This window comes from Taeniopygia guttata, chromosome 1, assembly GCF_048771995.1.
Source record: "Taeniopygia guttata chromosome 1, bTaeGut7.mat, whole genome shotgun sequence".
NCBI lineage: Eukaryota > Metazoa > Chordata > Aves > Passeriformes > Estrildidae > Taeniopygia > Taeniopygia guttata.
The window spans coordinates 102,812,501-102,836,942 of NC_133024.1; the positions used below are offsets into that span (position 1 = coordinate 102,812,501).

General features: G+C 37.1%; 1 protein-coding gene across 4 annotated transcripts in view; it reads left to right on the forward strand.

The window, feature by feature from the left end:
- The window catches only part of POLA1 (DNA polymerase alpha 1, catalytic subunit), a 181,649-nt gene that overhangs the window by 140,577 nt on the left and 16,630 nt on the right, over positions 1-24,442 (forward strand). The gene's annotated exons all lie outside the window — the stretch shown is intronic.

The following is a 24,442-nucleotide window of genomic DNA, read 5'->3' on the forward strand; positions in this document are numbered from 1 at the left end:
CTTATATTCAACTGTTAGTGTTGAAGAGACACTTTTTATCAGGGAGAAAAATGAGGGCACAAGAAAAGCAGTAATGGAAATTGTCTGCAAACTTCTCTTAAATAAAATACAGATTAACCTGATCTTAGGAAGATTTTTTTGTCTTCTGCCAGTTACAATAACATTTCTGAACTAAAACATTTCTAAGCTGTAACGGATCAATGGGTTTTGTGCAGCTAAGTGATTTTCAAGCTGACAGAAGAACATTTCTGAGAGTGGGCTAATGCTTAGAATTCAGAAAAAAGACATGTTTGGGTCCCACCACTGAAGCATAATGTCCAGAGAGAGCACTGGGCTGTTTCCTCTGTGGATCTGGAGATGCCTGTGAGGAAAAGGTGCTGCTGTTGGGACTGTCTGTGTTCTGATGGCTGCTCTGTTGTCAAAATCATCCCCACCCCTGCCCTACCCTGCAGTTAAGTTACTGGGTGATGATAAGAGATTAAATAAAACTCAGTCTTTCTAAATGTTATTTTGATAAGCTGCGTATGGAAATGAGCTGAAACTGCTCAAATAAGCAAACAGGCTGCTTTTGGCCTGTTGTGCTTATGTTTCTTCTTGCAGAGGTACTCATTTCCTCTCCTAATCACTCTAAGTCAGTGAACTCACTCTGGTGCTTGTATTTCACAGTTGCTTTGTACATCCAAGGAGGTCACAGTGTGTAGCCATGTTAGTGTACTGAAGGAATGCTATGGAGTGGATGCTGCTGGTGGCTGCAACCAAGCTGTGTGTAGATCTCTCATCCAGTATAAGGGCATAAGACTAGAAATCATCAGTAGAGATCACTTCATGGGTGGTCACATCCAATTCCCTGCTGCAGCATTCCACTGCATTTTTCAGGACTGCAAGTTTTTGGAACTTTGTTAGGAAACCTGTGAGTGGTGGTTCTCCTTTTGCTGCAGTTTCAAAGTGTGTTTCAGCCTATCGATCTGTGATGACTACAGTTTTCATGTTCTAACTTGTTTGTGGCTATTTTATGGCCATTCAGTAGAAGTTTATTTGTTTTACTTCCCTGATGTTCTCTGCTATGCTTTTGAAAGCAGTAATGACATCTCTGTTTTTGTTTTGCAACTAAGGCAGAGGCACACTTAGCTTTTTTTAAGAAGAGTTGGTCTCTGCTGTATGAGTCTTCCTCTTAGCACCTTTGTGTGCAGTCTTCTAGGTTGAATTAATCTTTGGAGTATGAAAATCTAGAAAGTATGTAGTATTTCAGATAGTATTTCTCCAGTGTCTTGTACACTGGGTCTGTATATTTGCTGGAATTAAATCTTCTGGTGCTTTCTTGAGCCACCTACATCCTTTTCATAGCTGTTCATATCATCAGCTTGTACTGAAGTAATGATAGAAAAACCTCCTGAGGTTTGAGCGGGTTTCTTTTCCTCCTGTCATTTCAGAATCATGGGTTTATTCATATCTCAGGCTCATGCCACTTTTTTTACTCAATTTTCCTGGTTTCATTAATTTTTGACTGCTTAATCTCATTTGTAATATTAGACTTCAAGGTTAATAAATTCTCTCTGAAAAATAGTATGGTGGCTTCTGAATCCACGTAATTTACCACCTTCTGCTTTAATGGGAGAATGTTTCTTGGACCCTGACCGCTAAGTTCAATAAAATTAGTTTTCAGAGTAATTCTTAAGGAATTGTAAGAATTCTAGTAGGACTTCTTCTCTTGTAAAGTTAACCTTTCAGCATGGTGTATTTTTCTCTTTTTCATCGCTGTTTGAAAATTATTCTATTATCTTCTTCAGCGAGCCAGTGATTTCAGTCTTGGTGTTGCAGCAGGAGTCAAGGCCAGATTAATTAAATCTCTTAATTTTCCTTTAACAATTGTTTCTCTTCAAAGCAATTGGCTATATGGGTGTGGTAAACCTATGTATAATTCTGTCCCATTTTTCAGATTTCTTTTGGGAGGAAGATGTCTTTCTACAGTATCTGTAGAATTTGACAATAATTATCCATGGCTATTTGTGCCACCTTTTTATTTTATAGATACCGGTGTCCTCTGTTTTCTTGTAATATATTTTACTTATGTGATACATTTCATGTCAAATTGTGTAGGATTAAATAATTTTCAAGTACAATTTTTGTGGTAGATCTGAAATGGAAATCTAGTGAACTCCCCTTTATAACATGAAGCTAGTGTTTATTTTCCCTTGTAACAAAAAAGATTTTGTTTCCATCATTCACAAGCCATTTTGTCCTTGACCTGTGATCAGTGCCTTTATCAAAAATGGTGGCAAAATGTAAATGTAGGTTTTATATGTCTTTGGTATTTTCAGTCTCCTATTTTTATATGACTAAACCACTGCTTGAGTCTTGTTTTGATTTTGGTTTGGGGAGATTTTTTGCTTTGTTTTGGTCATTGTTTCTTGAAGCCCAAATTGTATGGACTTTGTTGTTTCTACCTCTTATTGCCATTTTTCCTGAATTTTTAAACACCAGTTCTTCTTTTTTATAGATTCTGTTTATTCCTGTTAGCAGTTTTAGTTGTTTTTTATCTTGGAGTGTTCTTCTTTAAAAAGAAAGAAGTTTTGATGGCAAGAGATTGAAGATGTAAATCTGTTTTCCACTGTAGTTTGAAGGAATTCATGTCTTATCTCATTCAGAACCTTGAGATTTCGCTACTAGTTCACTTGCATTTTCTGTTCTTGCCTCTTCAAAATACAGAATCTTAATTACAGAGCAGGTTTTGTTTGTTCAGCTATTTGTACTGAAGACCCATACTGTTTGTTGAAATGAAATCTAAAATAATAATTGTGAAATCAGTGGGAGTTCAAAAAAATACCCAAGCTGCTTCCTTTCCCTGCTAGAGGATCAATACCAAAGCCTACTTTTTACAGATGGACTAAATTTAAAAATCCTCTGGCAATGCAGGTTCTACAGCTTGGCAAGTTGTACCCACAGTTTCTTGTGGTGTTCAGTGTTTTCACTGTACTTACTGTAGAGAGCTGGTCTTGGTATCTGAGGTGAATTTTGCTTTCTGAAGCTTATTCTGTGCACGATGGATGATAGACTGTTCTCTTAGAGAGTTTTACGTATTTAAAACATGCAATGCTGTATTCTAAGTCTCTTTCAGCTGCTAACCTGTTTTGTGGAGGAACAGCAGGAGAGTTTTCCACTTCTCTATGTGTTTTGTTGTTTGTTTTTGGTTTTTTTTTTGGTTGGTTGGTTTTTTTGTAAGTTTTTTTTTTTTTTTAAGACCTCCAGTAGGTTGGGCCTACCACAGAGAAATACAGCAAAAGGATTAATTAATATGTTTTACAGACTCTTCTTCTGCTTATTTATACCAGTGTGGTGATTACAGCATTGTTCACTTGTGTTTTATTTGGGATCTACTGTAATCATTAGATATATATTGTTCCTTCTTTTTTCTGTAAGAATCAAGAATAAGCTGACTGGTCTATGTGATGTTTTCTTGTTTCAGTGACTGGTAAAGTTAGCTGTCAATTATACCACTCAGGAATATTTGGATTATATAGTTATAGGTCTTTTGTCCTATTATTAATACTAGCGTTTCTCCTCCAAACCAACGTTTCCTTTCATCTGGAAGTTTAAGGTCTGTTATGATGATACAATTTAATAGGTTAACATTGTGATACAGTGCAAGGTTCTTAGTTGTCATACTACAAAAAGTGAAATTCTGAAAATTCTGGACTGTCTTTCTAAATTAGGAAGTGTTGCACAGTTACTATTAGTTTAAAAACCGGTTTTATTTTTAATGCCCAAACCCCTAATTTAAGATACCTGTAATACTAGAAGGGCTGCTTGTTCTCAGTTTTTTTTATTCTGAAAAGGGAATAAATGCTGTATTGCGAGTAGCAACATACTCAGCATGTTTTCAGCACTTTCTGATAGGTTTTGAAGCTGGGCTGTGGGTTTAATCAGACATTGCTACTTAGGTAAGCAAGCAGAGCAGTAAAAAGAGGTGGAGTAGCAAAGCAGTAGCATTCTCTATAGATGCAAAAGGATAGGCCAGCTATCAGTGATTTTGAACATTTGAGGTTCAAATACAGGAGTATGCTCACTTTGCCTTGACTTTGGAATGGACACCAATGTATTTTTATGGCTATGTCATCAGGAGATCAAAATAGAGTGTAGTAATCTTTATCTCATTATTCCATTCAAACATTGGTATTGTTAAATATTCAAAGATATTACTATTTTCATTTTGCTTCTACTACAGTAAAATGAACACCTCTGAAAGAGAAATGGAGGCCCCATAAAGTCACTACTACTGCTGTGCCTTGCACAGATGTCTCCAGTGCAGTTTCCCTGACATAATCTGACATCAAACAGAAGATAAGGATGCTGCAATCTACTTATTCAGAATGCATTAGTATCACTGAGCCTGTTTCTGGTGCTGTAGAAATCTTTTTGTAGAAATAGGATCCTGGTCATAGGATTTTTGTCTGTTCCATACTGTAGAAAGGGGCTGGAAGGTACTGCCCTTTGACTGTCACATTTCTCTGGGAGGGAAGGTCACAAATGTTGTTTGCAAGACTTTTAAGTATTTCAGAGACAGAAAGTACTTTGCAGAATATATTTAACAACCCATGGAGGTTTGATTCTGAAAAGTCTCAGCATATTCTCTTAATGGATAACCAGAAAAAAATGAGGATGGGAGGAAGATAACTTTGGGAAAAGCAGTTAAATATTCCTGTATGGTAGGGAGACCTACATCTTTGAAGTATATGCCACTTTGTGGAAATAGAATGTAATTGTTTTGATCATATACTTACAGGCTGTGGTTTTGTAAAACCAAATGCATATTCAAAGGATGTTTTCATGCTTTTATTACAGCTTCTTGTGTGCACCTCACTCCACCCTTCCATGCAAACATCAAAAATCCCTAGTTTACTTTATGGATGAATAAACTGAAAAATTATATTGGGAAAAAAGAGACTCTTCTGGGCTGTTAGACCTAGATGTAAAAAAAAAAAAAAAAAAAAAAATCAGTTCTGAATATTTGTGTGAATCCTGTCAGTTCAGTGGTGAGAGCTTTTCCTCAGTGTGTTCATAACTTGGTGTGTCAAGTAGCAGATTGAAGTGATTTTTTTTTAATGGAATACTTTTTGTAAATCAGAACAATTTGCCACATTTTTCTCAGTATACAGACAGGAGACTACAGCAAAGTGCTTGTTGCAATAGTTAAGAAAGGGATACAGTTTTCTACATGTACATTCCAGTGGACCATAAGGAGAGATTGTATCAATTACCTATGTGTATCTCTGTGTGTGTGCATTTATTTGTAAGATGGCAGCAGCTGAAACCTGGCCTGTCTCTTTTCAGAAGGAGCAGTTCAATAAACAAAACATTTCTGATGGCATCACATCTCCAGGCACCATCACTAAGGCTTCAGTTCACTGTAGTAATCTCCACATCCCAGCAAATAAAAGCTCCTCTGCACATTTGCTGTCAAGTACTTTGTCTTCCAATCATGTTGTTTTGAAGAGACTGTAAAATAATAATTTTCAAGAATTTAATCTGAGTCTTTCTTCAAAAGCACTTGTTCATTTTTCCTTAATGTGTTGTTTTGAAGAGAAAGACTTGCAAAAATTTTTTTCTTTATTTGTTTTATTTATTTATTGAGTGTTTTTAAATCTGACTTTTTTGGAAAGCAAAACCTACCAAAAATTATTTGCAATAGGGTTTTTGTGCCTTTTGATGTAACATATGGCCAGTTAGATTATCTATCTTAGGTTATCCTCCCCTAATGATCATGCCTTTCTTATTGGTTTTTACGATCATTTTTACAATCTTAAGTGTAATGTTTTCTCCATTCTGTTTATGTTGTCATTTTGTTAAACCTGCAAAATCGAAATAAACCCCATTAACACTGTACATTTCTATAACCCTTTCTCTGGGCATAAAATATAATGAGTTGGTACACCTCTTTTGGAGTTGTTTTCTCTACTTGTGAAGGAAATAGAAATAATGTGTTAAAACAGTTATATCTACAGTGTGGAAAATCTTTGGCATGAGGGGAGTGCATTTACTGTGGTTCAGATACTAAAAAAGGGTTTTGATGTTTTGATTAATGAAGACTTTTTTCCTTTGCACATTGCAGATGGGATGAAGTAGTGCCTTAGCTAATTTCTGACTCCACATAAATTGGAATGGTTATTTGACCATGGGGTTTTTTTGTGGAAAACAGTGAACATAAATGTCTTCTCATTTGCACTTCAGGATTTTTTTCCTACTGAAGTATGAATAGGTACAGGTCAGCTTGTCATCACTAACCAGTGGTGTCATCTCTCTGGTGTCATCTGCCTCCTCCTTTATCAGTTCTCTTGTGAGTTTTTCTAAACAGAAAATATTTCTAAAATAGCTTTTTCTTCAGTTTCTTTTCTCTCTTAAACACTGACATTTTTATTACAGAGACCTCTGTCTTTCTGGTTTCATCTCCTTAGTAAAGTTTGGGGCTTGTTGGTTTTATTTTGGTTCGGTGGTATTTTTTTGGGTGGGTTTTTTTGTGTGTTTTTTGTTTGTTTGTTTGTTTTTGGTTTTTTGTTGTTGTTTTTTGTTTTGTTTTGTTTTGATGGGAGTCAGTTCTGTGGTTGTTCACTGCAAGTCAGAAATGACAGTGTTTTTTCTCACAGTAGTTTGCTCTTTTCTGTAGAGAAAAGTGCAAGACTGGCATGTTTCTCCTTTTAGAAGACTCAAAAGTTTTATGGATCTGATGGTGCTAAAAAAAGTTATAAATTCACATGTTTTAGATATCAGGATTCTGACATCAGTGCTACTTCTAAAACATTATTTTAGTATAAATTGGAAATATAAATGTAAACAATTTACCTCTGTAGAGTGCGTTCAGTATATGTCTGCCTAGACATGAGAAAGATAATGTAAAGCTAAGGCTTAACGAGATTTTTTTAAAAGATACAATTATCGGTATGATTTTTAAGTCTCATAAGAAATGTATTTTAGAACTTGCCAGTGATGGCTTATAATCACTTTGATATTTTGAGGAAAATGGTAGCTTTAAACAGATGATACAGAATTTATTTTTAAAAATGTATTGTGCTTATACAGTTGATGGCTTTTATTTCCATAATGTTTTTTACTACATAATTATACATCTTAATTACGTAATTACCGTCATAATTATTATGTAATTACATGTAGTTCCACTAATTACAAAATCAGGAAGTGTAATTATCTACTAAAAACTTTCTGAAATCTTATTTGTTCACTAGAGATTATTTAAAAGACCAGTGACCTACTGAAGATGGTGTGCAGTGCTGTACTTCACACCAGCACTCTTTTTTCCACTTTCACATGGGCAGTACAGTTTGGCAGGGCTGTGGAAGGGCTTCTTGTCTTTAATTATGACTTGCCTTGATATGAGGTTGGAGAAGTCAACTGTGCTGCCTGCAAATGTAGAGCTTCTTCATTTTTGCTGTTGATACCTCCTGTCTTTAAATGTAAAGACTGTAGCTGAACAGCCAGGAGGTTGCATGGTTTGAGTGAACACCTTTGTGACTTTGTGTTCTGGTTGAGGGTGTCTGCTTCAGATGTTTGGTGTCAGGTGGAAAGATACTTGGGAAAGTTTGTTTGTGGCTATGAATATATGGAGTGAAAGCTTGACTCCACAAAAGATAAAGGGAATGCAGTTGATTTCTCATGTCCAAAGATTTCTTTATTGCATAAAACTGGTTTTGAAAAAAATTGTTTTCCTGTATTGATATGCACTTATGTCTATATGTTGTATTATTACTAACTATTGCACATTCTTGATTATAAATTTGTCTAATCATGCAGTTTGAAATCAAAAATAGTTTACTGCATGTTATAGAAGAGTAAAGTTAATATTCAGGACAATCAATGGTTCTTTTGTCTTGGTGTTTTAGTAAAAGAACTATAGTTACTGTAAAATATAGTAACTGTAGTTACTATATTTTCTATATGTTGAATAAATCATGTGATACCTTTAGTAGTTTGAATAAAAAGAGTACTGTCAAGTGTTAGATTTGGTGGTCTTTTTTTGTTTTCTAACCCTGTGATGTATCAAAATGGCATTAGAGATACAAGGCTTTTTCTCACATGCATTATGACAGCAAGCATTTATTTATTATGTCACAGTATTAAAATCACCAAGAAGTACAGTTTCAGTGACAGAAAGCAGAATTAATATGAAAGGGATAATTTTTAAAAAGCAATCACTAGTTGTAATACTCACAAAAAGGAAGAAAATTGTAAGCTATGTCAGAAGGGAAGGGGTGAAAAAGAAACATGAAGAAAGGGGGGCACTGAAATACTAAAATTTCCTTGGAACACCCCAAGACTTAATACTGTGTTGCACATGTATCAGAGTGTAATTTTTCTCTGCTTGTTACATAAGGCAACTGTTTTATTGAATACTTGCCAAAAGCTATTCTTAGCTCCCAAACTTGGCCTGGGTTTGCATTTGATGTGAATATGTCATCTTCTTATGTTAAATGTAATTACCTCAACTCACATCTCCTAAGTATGCGAGTCCTAAAGAGAAATTGTCTCCAAACCTGTTTAAATTATATGGACAGTTAAAAGAAACATGTAGAGTCATTATTTGTGAAAACAGGAGCCTTATTTAATCTCCAAGATTTAAATTATTGCTGCAAATAAAATTATGTTAATTATTATACTCACTGAAGCATAATAACTGCACAGGAGACATTTCTTTTGAAATATCTTTCTATATCCTCAACAAACAAAGGATTTCTATCAAATACATTATGAAAATATAGTTATGCTCTCTTCTCTAAGAAATGGATGGAGATAATATTTTTTTTTTATTAGGGACTAGGAAGCCATGTAGAGAATAGCATAATGGAAAATTTTTGTTTTATTCCATAGGGGACACAAAAGTGGTGCATGATATATGTATAAAAATGCAGCACAAGACAAAGAAGTATCTAAATGCAGCTTAAATTTGGTTTATTTAAATAAAAAAAAATACTGCCTTCCATAAAGGAGTATTACATTTTTGCCATCTCTACATTAGAAAATTGTGGTGGTATCAACCGATCCCAATTTATGTATTTCTGGAAGAGCAGGGGCAGTTGAACACTTGAAGCCACGGGTGTAGCTGTCTGGAAAATATGGAATGCACGAGAGAGTGTTTGGAGTACATATCCAGAAAAGAAATACCTCTCTGTCTTGTGGGCAGAGCCTCCACTTGCAGTTTTCAAGTCCCTCTGTAAGCAAAGCCACACTCGTTGTGGTTATTTTGATGTTGATCTCATTCTGACAATCCAACTATCGAATTTCATGTTTCAGTCTAATGTGATTGTCTTTTGAGAACAGATTAGTCATCTGTGACAGCCAAAACGTGGTTCAGCCTTTAAAAAAAAAAAAATTACAGAAGGATGTTCTTGTCCTGGCTTGTCCCTGTTCTGGGAGGGGACGGAGATGGGTGCAAGGGGCAGCTGGTCAGGTTAGGGAGCTCTTTGGTTTTATCTGGCAGAAATAGGTTTGGAAGAAATTGGTTTAATCCTGTAAGGATTACAACTGTTAAATGCATATCAAAATGTTTTCCTATCTTATATTATTTAACTCAGAATATAATAATGTAATTGTTTTGACATGAAAACGTTATGTACTGTAGTATTTCCATTTTATCTTTAAATAGACATTTTTCACTTTGTGAGAGAGTCATGCAGTAAGACAAAACAAAAAATGAATAAAAAGAAAGGAGTGACAGCCTAAGCTAGTTTATTTATATTATAAAAACAAATAATATTTGACATTAATAGAATTCTACAGACTTGTAATTAAAATATTTAGCTAGTTATTGTATTGTTTTATATTTCTAATGCGACACTATATGTTCTATAACAGTAGCACATTTGTCAGATTAATATTTTATTTGAGATTCTGTTAACCATGGCGAAGGGCAAAAAAGCATTAAAGGGACTTTTTTTTTTGATAGAGCTGAACCTGTAGTTTAAAATGTACTTAATGAAAAATAGTGATGAGTGATGAAAACCAATTAGTTAACATACTTAGAGCATTAACTGCCATGTTTTTGAAGAGTAATGGTAAACTATAGTAACAAGGAACATGATGTGGAATATTTCATACTTTAGATTTTGTATTGTACAGGAATTAATGGGTTTGAAATTGGTTATCATTAATGCAGTGGCATGATAACATGAGACTAATTCAGTTATTTTGAGTATTACTTAATTTAGGAGATCTAAAGTGTAGCTTCATGTTTGGAATCAAGTGCCATATGTTTTTTAAGCACTCTTGGGGATGGTGGCTCCACCACGTCCTTGGGCATCCCATTCCAGTGTTTAACCACTCATTCAGGGAAGACTTTTTTCCTGACATTCAACCTGAACCTCCCATGGTGTAACTTGAGGCCAGTTCCCCTTGTGCTGTCACTGCTTACCTGGGAGAAGAGGCCAACCCCAGCTGGCTGCACCCTCCTGTCAGAGAGTTGTAGAGAAGTGATGAAGTCTGCCCTGAGCCTCCTTTTCTCCAGGCTAAACACCCCCAGCTCCCTCAGCTGCTCCTGGTGAGGAATCACACACCAGATCCTTCACCAGCTTTGTTGCTCTGCTCATGACACAGTCTAACAGAAAAGAGAAAGAAACAGAGGTTCTAATTTGAAGATTTAATTTCTGAAAGTCTGGATGCAAGTTTAAAACCGCTATTTCTATACTTTCCATTTCTGTTCTCCAAAGATTTATCAGCTGTTTCCCAGTTTAAGTTCTATACCAGGTACCACAATGATGGAAGCAGCCATAAAGGTGACCTGGACACAAATTTAAAATCTTTTTCTGTTTTTCAAAAAAAAAAACAAGAATTCTGATAAAATTCAGAAATTACTATGAAGTAAGTTCAAAGCCCTTCTGAACTTTTGAATACAGTCTGAAGACTTTGCTTCCTTTTAGTTTTATTGTTTTATTTCTGTTGTTCTGGCAAATTTTGAACAAGAGAAGTATTCAGTCAGGAGCTTCTATTTAGACAAAACATGCATTTTATTTTAGTATTTAGTCTATTAACATATAAGCATATCAGTATTTTCTACCAAATACCAAAAAGTATAATTTTTGTTCTGCTAAGGCATTTAACACTAACGACTTCTGATAGGTACATGTGTTCTCTGTCCTGCAAGTGACTACTAATGCTGCACGGACCCGTAGGGGCAACAAATATGCTTTGTTTCAGCCTGAGCCTCCAGGACCCACTTTAGCCTGTGGTGTCTGGGTTTTGGGGCAGCTCTGATGTGTCTGGCTGCTGCTCTCAATGCTTCTACATTTCCAGGCGTCTCTCTGCGCTGGCAAAAACCACTCTCCCAGTCTAAGTCCTGGGTTTGCTCAGCTCTTCCAGCATAGAATCTGTTTGGGTTGGAAGGGACCTTAAGATCACCTAGCCCCAGCCTCACTGCCATGGGCAGGGAACTTTCCACTAGACCAGATTGGCTAACCCAGCCTGGCCTTGAACATTTCCAGGGATGGGGCATCCACAGCTTCTCTGGGCAACGTGTGCCAGTGCCTCACAACCTCACAGCAAAGAATTTCTTCCTAATATCTAACCTAAACCTGCCCTGAACCTATTTTCACTTGTCCTGTCACTATATGCTTTTGTAAATATTCTCTCTTCATCTTTCCTGTAAGTTCCCTTTAGTGCATTCTGGTTTTCCTTCTTCCAGTTCTCTTAATGGCTTTTTGGAGGGGAAACACAATCATTGAGATAGATTCCTGAGAAGTGATAGGCATGCTGGGTTTTCAGGAGCCCTCAACTTCACACTTCTTTCACTTAAGTAAAGACTGTTCAGAGGTCCTTTGGAAATAGCTTTAAGTTTCCTGCTACCATCAGCATCCATTGTCACCTGCTGCATGTTTTAGACCTGTGTCCTTCCAGGCATTGAGGTGCTGGTGCTTTACTGCAATGAAAGCTCTTGGCTGCTCTTGGGTCGGCATCCTTTACCAAAAAATAGATGTGAAGGGAAGGTGCAGACTTTGCAGAAGTTTCATGAGGATAAAAGAAAGAAGGGTAAGATACAACCACAGATTGCTACAGTATAGGGTAATCCTTATCCCTAATACTCCATGGTAAAGCTTTACATTACACATTCATATGTCAAGATGCCTTGCAGTTACTTGTCCATGTGCCTCTACCCTTGATTGTAGAAACAATACTTGTGATTCAGCATTATGCTTCAAAAATTACATTTCACTTTGAGGGGACTTGAGTTGTTGAGGATTTTTTGTAGTATAGTGATTATAAAGTCAACTCTTTCATGGGGAAGGAAAGGCTGTAGATTATTCATTTGGTCTTTGATTCTTAAGAGATAGCCAGTTGTCCCATCCAAATCCATGGCACTGTGTTAGTACTGTGATTAAGGGCCCAAAAAAACCTTAATACTAAGGTAACATTTTATTAGGTTGCCACAGGGGTTTTTGTGGAATTTTTTGTTAAAGAGATTGTATTTTGTAAAGGAAATGAGAAATGCTTGTTTTGAACTATGTGAGAAAAGAGCATTAGTGCAAAAGAAGAAAAAGACATCAAGGAACAGAACGGATGTGTGAAGTGAATTTGACAAGGAACAATCCCAAAATTCTTGGTATGGAAAATGCAGGTGAGAGCTCTGAGGATCAGGTATGTTGAAGGATTTTAAACAAGCAACAGTAAATGAAACTAATTCGCAGTACAGCTAGACATTGAAATAGATCATTTCAAAATGTAGCCTTTATTTTCATGGGTTGTTTGAATCCAGTGTGGTTACAATTAGGTCCTGTGTTTCCAGTAGGAGCTCTCTAAATTGGATTTCATTACACTTGTTATCCTGTGAGAAGGTTTCTCAATTAGAGAATTGTTAAATAAGATCTCTCTGTATATATTACTGAAAACTTTTGCACAGTCATGGGCACAGTCTTAAACTGGCATTAGTCATCTCTAAAAGAATTTTAGACTTGGGTTGGCTTGAAAATATAATTTTGTATCATCTTGTTCTTGATGTGTATAGTGAGGACTCTGGAAAAGTATGTCAAAGAAGAGGTTTTTATTGTCCTCTAAACATAAAATATGATTTGGGAGGAAATCTCTCTTTGCAGAAATCAGCACTTTTACAGATGGAGTACATCCTTCTTGGGAAGTTTCTTCAACACTTGCAAGCTGATGTTTTTGAAATGTCTGGAGTAGGCCAGTATTTCTGTTGAATAGCACATTTTTGAAGGCCATTATTATGATAAACCATGTTCTTAGCATAATTCAAGTTGGTATATATACTTTGATTTTAAAAATTGAGTTATTTTCAAACTGGGAGCTACAAACAGCACTCAAGAAAAAAAGTACTGTTGAACTTACACATAAATTTTTGCATTTAAAGTTTTCCAGCAACATGGGTACTTTGTGTCCTCAGGTGTGCCTAGCCAAGAGAGGCCCAAGGAATGCCTGAAGATCAAACAAACATTCCATTATAAAACAAAGCTCTGCAGAGCAATATATCCCAATTATAAAGATAATATAAACTACCCCAGTGACAGGCCTTTTATGCAGTAAGAAGCCACCCTTATCTTTCAGGTAATAGACATTGCCTTTAATAAAAGATGCTGGACCCAGCACTCCAGATGTTTCTCTCAGGGCTGAACACAGGAGACAGGTCACTTCCCTGCATCTACTGGTGATGCTCTGGCTGATGGAGCCCTGGGTGCTGTTGCCTTCTTGCTGCAAGTGCCTTTTGCTGGTTTGTGTTCAGCTTGTTGTGTACACTGTCCTTACCTTGTTAGGTAGGTAGTTGAGTCTGTAAATACTGTGTGAGATGAGGCTTTGCTGTTCTAGGTAAAGCAAAGCAGGCATTCCACACCAAATAACCAGTGGAAAATATTCTCTGCAAAGGAGTGCACTTCATCACCACTGGCTTTAAGATCTCAAAGTTCAAGTATTTGTATGTGATTTTATCAGGCTGTGGTCATTTCTGTTTTGGGGAGAATTAGGAAGTTCTAGGACATGGCTCAGTTGATCTCATCTGTACTAGGCTGGTGGATCACACATGAGAAATGCCTCCTTGTTTTGCTGGTTATAAAGGAGGTCCGGGGTGGTGACTACTTCAGATCTACACAGCAGTATTACTGGAAAAATTGTACCAAGAACATATTACCATGTGAGATGCCAAATGTGAAAAGTTGATGTGCACAACACTCCAGTCACCTCGAGGTTTTTCGCCAAAGAATAAAAAAGTAACATGAAAGTAGTTTTCTTTATGCTTCTCCAGTTAACACCCTCTGTTGGCTAAAGCAAAGTCAGAAAAGTGTGTTCTGAAATAAACCATTTCTACATCCTAGAATAACCTATTTTTGACATGTGCATGGCTAATTGTATAGACTCTGGGGAAAGCATCTTATCATGAGGAGGCAAAACTTCTTCCATCAGTCCTGTAGAAAAGCCTGTCTTGTGGTCTGCAAACCAGCCGGTTAAAAATCACTTTCAGAATGGAGTTCTGGCTTCTGTCACAGGAGCAGGCTGTTGTTTTGTGGTTATTTGTGGGGAAGCAGAGGTTGTAGTTCCACACTGGTACTGTTTTTTGAAGGGACAAATTTAAGATGAAACTTCTTGTATTGGGTCATTTGGAAATTAATTTGCAGTCTTCAAGGTGAACAGTTGTTATCTATTAATAGCTATTTTTTACCCACAAAAGATTCTAGCAGTTAAAAGCCAGCTCCATCAACCTCTGCTTTTTCATATTCAGTAAATACAGGGATTTTGATAACTCCAGACAAAGTTATCATGGGGAGGAGTTTAATATTCTACAGATCATAGCACATAATCTTTCTTCCTTCTGCTTGAATGTCAAGCATGAAAAAGGAAAATATACATTTACAAGTTGACTTTAGAAGGGCCTTTAAAATATATTTTCTTATAGCAGAGCAGCCTCAGATAATCCATTATTTTACTTGTAGACCCTCTTTAGGGAGGGCAGAAGACAAAAGGCACTCACAGATTTGTAAGTGTATCAAGTTAGTACACTGAGATCAAAGGCTATCTCTGCCTGAGGGACTCTGCACATTCTCTTCCAGATCAGCTGCAACATCAGGGACGGGAAAATCTACAAAGCATTTTGTTTGCTGTGTGTTCAGTCTCCTGTCATCTGCTAATGCAGTCTTTGTCAGAAAGTACTTAATGTTGTGGTACCCAAGTAACCTGCTTCCTTGTTTCACATCCATTGTTCTGCTGAATGCATGTCTCCTGTATTCCCTGTTCAGGACTGCTGACTTCACAAGCAGGAGATGATCAGCAGACCCCTCTGGGTGAAGGGATGGAGGGGGAAGAAAACAAATGTATTGGTATCCTGGTAGTGGAGCTGGTTGCATCAGTGGGACAGAGGATATAGTTGTGCCCTTGATATATTAGTGGCAGCTGAGCCTGTGATCTCACTGTTTCAGAATGGCTCATCTCATGTGCTCTTGAAGGGCAGGATAGAGGATACAGACTCTAGTAGATCATGTGGGTGGGGGTCTTTGAAAATAAAGAATTTTGATCACTGTATCAGAGTAGCTGCAGGTATGTATTTCATTCACTTTAGTGTCTTGTGAAGAACTGGGAGGATTTGGGACGAGCGCACAGGGAGAAACAGGAAAAATAATTTTAAAAAAATTAAAATGTTTTGTGTTCATTTTCTTTTTACATTGGCCAATGTGTTATAGCATAGTAAGGCACTTCTTGAAGTTACTGTACACTAGGTTAGAGCAGGGGTGATGTTCCCAAGTGCTAAACCGTGATGATTCTTCATTTTCTCCACTGCTTTTCCCCCCGGCATTGCAAGGTAAAGGTGGCAGGGTTTGTCTCCTTCACTTTGTGAAAAGATTGCTTTTCAGAAGTCAGCCCAAGTTGCTTTCCTGAAGAGGGTATAAGCTTCACCAGCAGTGGAACTTGAGTTATTTAGTGCCTTTCCATGTGAATGATTAATTATTTCTCCTTCATCTTTGATAAAGTCTAATTAAATTAGGGACCAATAAATTAAGTTTGCCAGAAGTGGTTTAACTTTCCCTGGTTTATCTCATACCTGCTTACATGACCATAGCTGGAAGCGTTCCCCTGCACTTGGTGTGCAGCACCATGGCAAGAGACAGTATTTAATAACTCTGGTCACTCTCTGTTGTGTGACAGAGGAAAGATGTTCCTCATTCAGCATGTGCTGGGATGGTTCTTGCCCATCCCTTGCCCTGGTAGCTTACAGAGTTTGTAAACCAGCATCTGTAACCATCAGGGGTTTGGATGTTCCTGGTCCCAGAATGTAGTGCTGCTGAACATCAGGCGACCTTAGCAGCAATGACTCCCTAAGTGAGCTGTTTTCTGAGGAAGTTTGACTCTGTAATGCTCAGCATGACTAGTCTGACAGGAGGTAAAAAAAAAAAAAAAGAGAGAGGAAAATTTAAAGTTTAAGAAGGAAGGGAAATTTATTTTTCTTAATTTCTATAAAGCACATAGGTGTATTCAGAAGGAACAGTATGATGGCAATTTCTTCCATTTTAATACACAGATAGATGCTGTTTAGCTCTAGATGTATCTATAGATAAGGGTGTCCCCTGCAAGCAACTACTGCATAATTTGATTATGTTCTTCTAGAGAATGATGAGATTCCTCTGCACAAAGTCAGAAAAAAATCCTGTGTTGGGCAGCCATCCCAGAAATGTATCCAAGCAGCTGTGATCTGTGGGATTTTTTTTCTGGAATTATGTATATCACCAAGAATCATACATTTGTTTGCTCCTTACAGTCTGATAAGCATTTACTTAAGGGTGAGCAGCATTTCATTAAATGGGAGGTGTTTCAGGTTCCCTTTTAGATAGAAAGGAGATACACTTTCATCTTTTTTTTCTGGTGTTTTGGGGATCTGCTTTGCCTCCTAATCTGCAAAATACTGTGTGGAAGGTAGATGAAGGTGAAAACTGATGGTGAGTTATATCTCATACCTTTGAGAATGTAACAAAAGCTCATGATCAAAAAACCGAGCTGTTATGACATTGGTATGTAGCTAACAGTCTACAGCTTAAATTGGGAAAAAGCTAGCTGTTACCAAATACTTGAACCAAAAGTCATTAATAAGTTGGCATGTTGTTTATTAAATATGTATTTTTCTGTTGATATTTCAAGCCTTTTTGGATTAAATGTCTTATGTGGGGGTTGTTCTTCTACCAAGGTTGTGGGGTTTTGTCATAAGTAAAGTAAAGCAGCAGTGTTTAATTTTGGTCACGTGCTTCATCCAAAACTAGATCATAAATGGTGTTTTTCTTTTGTTTATAGCTGATCTTCTGTGCCAGCAACAGATACTTTAGTCTGTTGTCATCTCTGCTGTTTCAGTGACTGTTTTTGACAGAGCAATTTCCTTTCAGGTGTCTTGTTTTACTTTTGTGTATGTTGTCCTTATGCCTGATGTTATAGGAAAGTCATTTCCTCAAATCGGTGATGGTAATGATTTGAGTAAGAAAATGGCAATTGAATTCCAAGTCTTCCAACAGCACTGATGTGCTGATACACAAGATCATCATTCTCCAGAAAAGGCTTATCTACCAGTCATCTCCTGTTACAGTCAAAGCTGTGTTTTGGATAATTCTGCTGGATTTGAAACTCTTTTAAAAATTTCCTCTCATGCAGATGCTAATAAATGACTCAATGGATCAGTCTGGTACAGTGATGTTCCATTTGTAAGTTAGTTTCAGTCTCATTAATCAGAACTGATTTCAGTGGCTTCCAGAAAAGTTTTCTCAGCCAGAGAGATCTGTGGGGCCTCCAGGACCAAGATTCACAAAGTTAGAGCACTGCAAGCATGAGAGATGTGATAAATAAGACAAACATTGTTCTTAGTATTTTTTGAGTGGGAAATAATGAATCTGTGTATTTCTAATTACATGGGAGCTTCTTCCGCTTTTGAAAGTGTGTATTCTTTGTGTATGACAGGATTTATACAAAGTTACTAGTAATCTGTGGACTTATTCTATTGCAGCCAAATATGCATATTTAATATTAGCAAGTTAAATATGAAAGAAATACAGTTAAAAAACGTCATAAAGAGCAATCAAATCTTTGAAGTGGAGTTACAACGGACTATTGCTGTTAGTGAACCTTTTTATTAGAGATTTGGCCTTTCTATTTGAATATTTTCTGGCTTTTGTGAGCTTAAGCAATAACTTGATGTATAAGATGCTCTTACACTGAGAATTCCTTTCCACTCTCCTAACAGTATGTGGCTTTAACTGATTTTGAATATTTTAAGAGTTTCTGGTTCTGTAAAAACTGATTAATGGCTTTTGAAAGCAGGTCATGTTACCAGCTGTTGATAGGTGTGCTTACATCTCTTTTCAGTGTTTTTCGTGAACAACTGATCAAATTAAATTCGTCACTCTTGGCTTGTGGTGATTTTAAATTGAAATGGAATGTATTAAAGCAGCCAACCACGCTGATTATATTGCAAGCCTCATTTAATTTTGTACATTCACCCATTATTGTGAAAAGCAGGGTTTTTTTAAATGCATGATTGTGACTGTACCTTTAGTATCTCCAAAGGTCATCGGTGCATAATTTGTTAGTGTTGGATACCTGACTTCTGAGAGCAAGTTCCACAATATTGTATATGCATTAAATGTGGAGAGCAAAATTTTTTTTATTTTATTTTGATACTGTCCAAGACCTTACTGGTCAGTTTAGGCCCCTGCATTGAAACATTTGTGTGCAATTGTTCAGTCGGTGTCTGTAGATTACAGAACTGCCTGTTCTGAAATCCTGAGGCACTGGAGCATGCATTAGACATTATCACAGAGCAGCTTGGGTTGGAAGGGACGCTAAAGATCACCTCATTTCAAGCCCCCAGCATGGGCAGGGATGCCACCTGCTCAATCAGACCTGAGATTGCTCAGGTGCCCATCCAGCCTGGCCTTGGATGGTGCCAGGGATGGGATGCTAGATATGGCAGTGCATTGTTATGAAGTTGTTCCTGCCAGGATATCAGATTACAGTGTTCTCCTGCAGTGTTCACAATAATAAAATATGCTTCTTAAAGCTTTTTCTTCTGTTTTATTAACTGACACCTTCTTATAATGTATGAAAAGCTGCATAGAATCTTCTAGTTGAAAGTCAATAGAAATACCGACAGAATAAATTTTTACACAAACTCCCTCCATCCCTCTCCATTATCTTTGAAAATAAATCTATGATTTCTCTGTACTTGCTAAGATGTAAGTGTCCTGGAAGTTAACATTGTGAACATTTGGTGCTAGCAAAGTGGTTAAATTCACATTTCATAATAATTTTTTCTGTTTGTGCATAGCTAGCTTAATGCAAAAGAATAGTATTTACACTGTAGCTTTCAACAGGGATTCTTGTATTATTTTTGAAAAATGTTGCATAGGCTTTTAATGTAATCTATGCACAGAAAAAAATATTACTTACTCCTTCATTTTGAAAATATTTTACAGTGCTGTGTCATTCTGTGTATGACTATTTCCCTTGCTAGTAGTCCTTTGGGAAAGCAGTAGATACGCCTCAGTATCCAGATAACAGCTGCTAATCTGGGGAAAAGTGAAGGCATCAGTCCCTGGGTCTGGATGTGGATGGCACCAGCACTGGATGAGGCTGGAGTTCCACCCCGTTAGCTTCCCCTTTGATTTACCAGTAGCCAGCTGGATCTGAAGCAAATGTTTCCTCTGATAACCTGGTCAGAATCAGTTTCATGGAACTCTCAACAGTTTAAAATCAGCTTTAGTTAGCATTTTTTCTTTTGATTTGAGTAAGTAAATATTTTTTACACCTTCTGAAGAAAAGATGCTGCAGTGGCTTCTGTGGCTAAAAGATAACAGTTAAACTCTCAAAAATCTTTAATTTTGTTCCTCCAGGAGACTCATGACCAAGAAATAAAAGTGAAGAGAGGTTATCATAGAATACTGGTCTACAAAGACGAGTTCACTTTATACATCTTTTTACATACGTGTACAAAGCAGCTGTAGCCTTTGTGTGGGCCCTACAGCAGCAGTTGCAAGATGTTTCCAGTTCTCCTGAATAACTTCAGTGTCTGCAGTGGCTTGTGGTGGTTATCTGTCTGTTGTCGCCATAGATTTTACAGCTTAGACTTTGTCATCAGACTTCAAGTCTAGTTGCACTCAAAATTTTACTTAGCTGTTTCATATAAATTTGTTCTCAAAATAATTGTATCAGTGACATATCTGGATGTTGTTTACTGGCTTCTTCGCAATCTTGTTTTAGGCTTTCCTTATTTTAAAATGTGATTTGTTAAGAAATTGTTAAGAAGATGAGCTGGGTGAACTTACAATCATTTGCAGAAACAGTTAATAATGCAAAAGGCACTAGCTGGTACAGTAGTGTAAGCTACTTCTTGACATAAAAAAGAACTTCCTTATCCAGCTCAGTGTCAGAAAGGTGTTCTCAGGACAATGGAATTACATCCATTTTTAATGTGTATATTAAATGCCTTGAGCAAAAATTTCAGTGTCCCTCACACTGCTGACTGTCTTTATGGAATGCACATCTCTGTGTCTTTTCTGACCAGCTTAGGTTCACACTTGTAGTTCAGGTGTCTGAATGATAATTTTGAATATAGGACTTTCACTAAGCACAGCACCTGGGAATCTCTATGTAGAATACTTAGAATTTTTAGAGGCTTCTAGAGGGTTTTGGGAAGCAGTTTCCAATATCAAAACTAATGCAATAATATTTACTAAAATCAAAATAACTGTATTAGCCAGTTCTCAGCACTGATTCTGAAGCTTTTTCATTGGCCCAGAGTGTTCATGTTTGTTTCTAAATTCAGTGGTTCTATATTTTAAAATCACTTCAGTGTTTCTTCTGTTTAGACAAATTTCATTTAAGCAATACTAGTTTTCTGTAAGGATGAAGTTCTAATTGTTATCTTCACATAAAGTTTGCAATTAAACACAGAAATATGATTTTCTTCAGTGTCACAAATCCAAAGCATTGCTAAGACATTGGTGTCTGTCATCTGCAGAGCAGCAGATTTGTTTGAGTGTGCTCCAAAGTTCATTTTCCTGCTCAGTTCCTGCCATCTAAATTGTGGAGTGTTTAGTCACCTGAACCTGTGATTGTGTAGTGAATTACGTGTTCTAAAAACCATTATAGCTGTGAATAGTATCTGGTATTGTCAAAAGACCTTCACAGTTTAGTCTCATGAAAAAAAGCTGTATTTGTATTAGTGGAGACAATTTCACTAGGCACAGCATGTTTACATCTTCCAAGCCTTGGAACAAAACTGAGTTTAAAGGGTGATCTCCAAGAAATTATTTCCTCACTGAGCCTTTACATTCGTCTTAATTAACCCTTAGGTTCTTCCTTTCCATACAGTCAGTGATGACATTAATGGTGTGTGCCCTCCTGCATCCCGCTCCTTTCATTGTCTATGAAGTGGTGTCTAACTGAATGTGTAAGTGCAGTAAAAGGTGGGTATTGGTCACTTCCAGCCTTAACATCTCAGTTTCTCTCAGGCTGAGTTTTCCTGCCATGCTTTTTGAGTGTGCAAGTTAGGCAGTGTGGCTGTGTCCTCTTAAAGGCTGGGATCAGTGCCTGTGGTGAGGAGGGCTGTACCACAGGGGGTGGTAGGCTTGTCCTAGAGGCGAGTGCCCTGCTGGTGAGTGACTGATGGAATTCAACCTCTCTGCCAACACTGCCCATGGCAGGCAGAAACCCACGTGTAACTCACTAAATGAGGTACTGCTAAATGCTTAGAGATCTTCTTAGGGTTTTGCAGTAAATCATCATTGTTCTGATTTTTGTCTTTTTCATGATAGCCACAGCAACACCTAGGCATTCAGTACGTTCTTGGTGTAAATTCTGTGTCAAGTAAAAGCAAGGTAGAGCAGCAGATTCTTCATTAAATTTCATTTTAAGCTTTCTAATTCAACTTTTAAGAAATTTAGCAGTTTTTTAATCTTGGTTTTGGTTTTATCTTTGTTTTGCACATCTCATTTGTGCGGGTGACTTCTATCATGTGCTAAGTACCGGGTTGCACTATTGCTATCAAAATTGAATTTACCGGTTTCAGCAAAAATAAGATGAATACCTGTTCTAACTGCAGATGTAAGTTCTTAGTTTCCAGATCCAGGTCTTTCATTGTATTCTTTCCTCCATCTCTGAGAGACAAGAGTAGAGCCTTTACCCATGAAGATTTGTGAGCTTTTGATGAGAATGAACATTGCCCAAATTTAAATAGTATTCAAACTGCTGTTGAAGTGCCTCACATGATTCATAGCAACTCTGACTTGAGCATCTTGAGCAGTTGAAGAGGAATATTTTATGCCATCAAAAATACAGACGCCAGCCGAGACATCTTTGAAACAAAAATTGGAAATGTGGTATATGGTTTACCTCTTCTCTGAGGAGACTGGTTTCACATCACTAGTTAGTATTTGTATTCTGCTGCTATCTAGAGGTCTGGTGCACCAGAAATAGGCAATCTTTAAGACCATTTCTGCCTATAGAATTTGTAGTGCAAGAGAAGCAGTAGGTCTGATGAGGAGCTGCTGTCCAACTTGTTCTGCAGACAACTGGTCTGCTATGATGCTGCAATGTGGTGGCAAAGCTGAGTGTAGCACCTTGATCTTCTGAATGAAGATTCAGTGCTCAGCAGCTGTAAAAGCAGCATGAATAGTCTGTCATTTTTATGTTTTCCTGATGATTCAGATAAAGCAGGCAACTGATGGTGTCTTCCAGATAAGCATATATATCAGTTTCATGAGCATTTGCAGAAGAGAAATTTATATTAAGTTTTAATAAGTGCAAAGAACTGTGAGTGCTTTTAGGCAAGCATTGCTAGCATGTATCTTAATTAATTCTTTTTCTATTTTATTCCATTTATTCTGTGGGTTTTGTACATTCCTTGGCTTGTCTTGATTGTCTTGACTTTGATCAGTTCTATTCTGTGATATTGCAGGGGCTTTCTGTTATTTGCTTTTTTGGTTTTAGACTCATTCCCACTTGACTTTGATTTTAAACCAATGCATCTCTGAACTGCCTCTTTCAAGCAAATGCTTTCCAGTATTTGCATAGAATCATTAAGGTTGGAAAAGATCTCCAAGATGATCAAATCCTTGACCAAACACCACCGTGCCAACTAAACCATGGCACTGAGTGCTGTGTGCGGTTTTTTCTTAAACATTGCCAGGGATGGTGATTCCACCACCACGCTGGGCATCCTGTTTCATTGTCTAATCACCTTTTCTGTGAAGAAATTCCTCCTAATGTCCAGCCTAAACCTCCTCTGGTGCAGCTTAAGACAGTTCTCTCATCCTGTTGGGTGCCTGCTTGCAGAGTCAAAAGCTCTGAAAAGCTGAGTCTCATTTGAACAGGCTTGTATAACCCCATGCATTTTAGTTCTGTTACTCTACAAAGAACTGTTTTATCTGGGTTTACAACTGCTTAACGTAAGGAAAATCAGTTTCAGGGATACTGGATCATTCATCTCTTACTGCCATCTCATTTTTGCAAGATGATTAGCTATTTTCCTAAAGGAAAAACAGACACTGAGGAATTCAGCAACTATGTTTTTCTGTTATAAAATAATTCACTGGAAAATGGGAAAAAGAGGATGCAGGGACAGTTACACATCTTGGGGAAATAAATGTCTTGTGATTCTGCTATAATAATAATTCCTCCTTCCCCATTTCTTCTAAGCAAATATACTTGGGGTCCTCTTCAGTGATAGTATATATAAAGGATATCCTCCAAAAAGAGATTGGCAGGTTTAATTTGTTTGATGTGTGCAATCACAGTCCATGTTAAATTTGAAATGCTTGTCCAATCAAGGGTTCAATATAGAAAAGAGGCAATAACAAGCATGCAGTACACTGTAATAAAGAAATCTGTTGATTGAAAAGAGTTTGTATATTTTGGAAATGATAGGGAATGTAATTGGTAAGAAAGAAAAGAACAGGGCTTCATAAATAATAGGAAATAGAGCATATTTTTGCACTGATAATGGTAACTCAATTTAACAATATTCTGGTACTGAATTTTCCTGTTCAGTAAAATAGGTCTGGTAGATCTTCCAGTACTCTAAATTTCATGATTAACGGGAGGAGCTCTTTATTTTGATGATGCCAACTTCAATGTGTTGAATTTCAGCTATAATGACCCTCTCTTTTTCTCTCATGCTTTTTTCCCCTCTATATCCTAACCCTTACAAGTGTATATGAAGAAGGAGAGGATTTGGCAGATGAGCTTTTCTGTCAGATTTGACTTTTTTAAAAAACAGCTCTCAGAGTGCTTTTTTGAACTTCCAAAGGATATTTGGTAGACTGGATAAGATGAAAATACCTTGATGAGTCAGGCTAACTTCATTATTTCTTACAAACTTTAATAATCCCAAATCTAATCATAGTGGAAGCCCAGTACCTGTTCAGCGATTCACCCCTGCTTTGCACAAACCTTCCCTATAGTCTTTCTTTTTTTG